This window comes from Euprymna scolopes, chromosome 35, assembly GCF_053919585.1.
Source record: "Euprymna scolopes isolate OS-2025 chromosome 35, ASM5391958v1, whole genome shotgun sequence".
Taxonomy (NCBI): Eukaryota; Metazoa; Mollusca; class Cephalopoda; order Sepiida; family Sepiolidae; genus Euprymna; species Euprymna scolopes.
Window position 1 is genome coordinate 36679945 of NC_136516.1, and position 2898 is coordinate 36682842.

Sequence of the window (2898 nt, forward strand, 5' to 3'; positions counted from 1 at the left end):
ACACAAACCTCTTACATATATATATATATATATATATATATATATATATATATATATATATATATATATATATATATATTCATGTATGCGTATATAAATATTTTTTTTTAAAGTTTTGCGTACCAAACTCCTCTGTCAGTTTTTGGTCTACAGACATTAAACTTAATATATAGAGTATTCGAAACGATGCGAAACTTTATATTTGGGTTTTAGCCGGGAAAATCAGTGCAAAATTGGGAAAATTTTAAAAATCAAATTCGCCAGCTGAAGGTCGAATGACGGCATTACAAGGATGCATGAGTAACGTAATAGCTATTGATTAATGTTTTTAGCCTTGTAGCAAACATGTCTTCCTAGCTCATGCATTAACGTCAAAGGAAAAAGTAAATCGTAAGGTAAACGTTTTGGTTTCGATTCTCGGTGGTGGCGCATGAGTCATTTATTTATTTAAAACTTTTTGAAGCAATATTATCTATTGGGTCTAATATAATCTATTATATAAATCTCACCTGTCTATTTAAATGTATGTATGTATGTGTGTATGTACGCATGAATGTATGTATGTATGTATATATGTATGTATGTATGTATGCATGTATGCATGTATATATGCATGCCTAAATCTTTCGACAGAGGCGACGGCTTTTCACGAGATCGGTATTGTTGTGAGGCCCGACTCTTCGGACAATAAATATCGAAAAATTGGCCAAAAAAACATTAATTCCTTCACTCTCAACTGGATACTTTTTTACAAGGAGGGGTTGCTTTTTCGCCGATATTTTATAAAGTCATCGCCTTTTCTCGATTGACTAGCCTTAATTTAAACCATCGTCATTTCCGTTTTGGCGATGGACGCCACAGCAAAGACACCACGTTTGTTTGTTTTTTTTTCACGTTCTTTTCCTCTTTCGCGGTACGAGTTCTAGCCTGCCTACCTACTACCACTTTTTTTTTTTTTTGCTCAATACACACCTCCAAGCACACGAGCAACGCCGGGCACCCAGGCTAGTATAATAATAAACAGGAAATCTGCATTAATTAAAATATCATATTTAAGCGTATTTTACGATTGGGCAATGCCGGGCCATGCCGGGCAGCCTGCTAGTATTGTTTAAAGAAGCTGAGACTATTTTGCTTTAGTTGGAGAAATAAATCTGGTAAATCGCCCTCTGAAACGAGTGTCGTAGTCCAAGCGGTTGTTCCTAGCGTGAGACTTGTGTACCTTTCGACCTATCTCCCAGGTCGCTTCACCAGTTAGTACTTATGGCTTAACCAACCAATCACAATCTTGCAAAGAGAAAAACCCGGATTCATTACAATATCCCCCCTCCCCGAGCTAAATTTTCCCGTGAAATTCAGCTTCAATATCTTATTTTTTTTTTCTTTAGGGTCTGGACGATTTATTTACTTTTTGTCCTTTGTATTTTCTTACTCAATCCTTCTTGCTGAAGTGACGTATGTCACACTGGTATTTCTGGCCTTTAATTTAGGAATAACTTGATTGGATAATCCTGACTTATCGTCATATAAGACTTCCAATGATTCTTTTAGGAATTTTCCGTTATCTCTCTTTTTTGTTTTATTTTACTTCAGTCGAAGTTATCAGAAATAACGGGGCCCACAACCTGGGGCTAACACTTGAAGTTCATATGAGATACATAGATATTCGAATGTTCCATTAAAGTTCTTTATCTCTCATGCACTGAGTTAGTAAAGAAATTGAGAACATAATTTTTCTCTCCCCAATTAACCATTTTTATACGTTGTAGTATATATTTCATGTTGGTCTCATGGTCTTACTGGATTCCAGGACAAGAATTTATCTAGTCTGGTGGAGTATCCAGCTTCGTGCTATTACTTGAGGTAATATCACTTGGAGAAGGTGCACCATTCCTCGAAAAAGCTGTGGGGTAGCCGTAGTGAGGAAATCTTATTTGGGCTGCGAATACAAAATGTGATTTTGAATATTTGGTCAGGGTTTACTTCTATTGAAAAGTATCCTTATGCCAGATTGTTCTGACAAACCCCTGTACAGAGAGACCTTAGACACTCGAGGATAGTGTCTCTAGTGTGTATAGGAACATGTCTTTTTAATTTAACACGCATTTAAACAAACCGCACACACATCCCTACATACACCTTCAAATAATGCATCAGTCACCGCTCTTGCGGTAACCTTCGCTTTGCCCAACAGGCGGTGCTCTCCATTTCCTCTTCCGTTTTTTCTCTCATTTTTTCCTCGAGACATCGAACTGACAACACGTGTTTTTTCTTCGATTCGTACCTCCAATGTGAGTGGCACGAGAATCACGTCTACGCCTCGACAGGGCGTTACCTTCTTAAGGTAAGAACACGTACAAAGAACTTTCCACGTATACTACGAACTCTCGTGTTTATACACGTACGCACACACTTCAACGAACATTCCGACTTCATACATGTGCGTGTCGTGAGCTCATACTTACAACAACAATTAACTTCATGCCTGATATATATTCACATACACGCGTGTGCACAAGACGCTCTGTTAATGTTTCTAGTTAAATAAAACATCTTGTATGTAACTCGACTCTTACGTTATCCTTCTTAAATGTACTTGTAAAACATACTTTCCATTTATTGAGATTGTCGGACTGACTTCCTCATCATGGTTGTTATAGTCACAAATTTCAGCCGTTTTGCCCTCCGGCCTTCATCAGGTTTTTGTATCGAACTGGGGAACCGTTTGTTAGGAGTCTCGAACCCAACCCTTTATTATTATTACGGGGGTACCGTGTTCGGACTCCAGCTAGGCTCTGGGACATTGTTGCTGCTTCTCTGCTTTGAATGTTACTTTTCACTGCCTTCGTTCAGGATTGAACTCAGCACCTTTTGGTAACTGTAAACTTTGATACAACG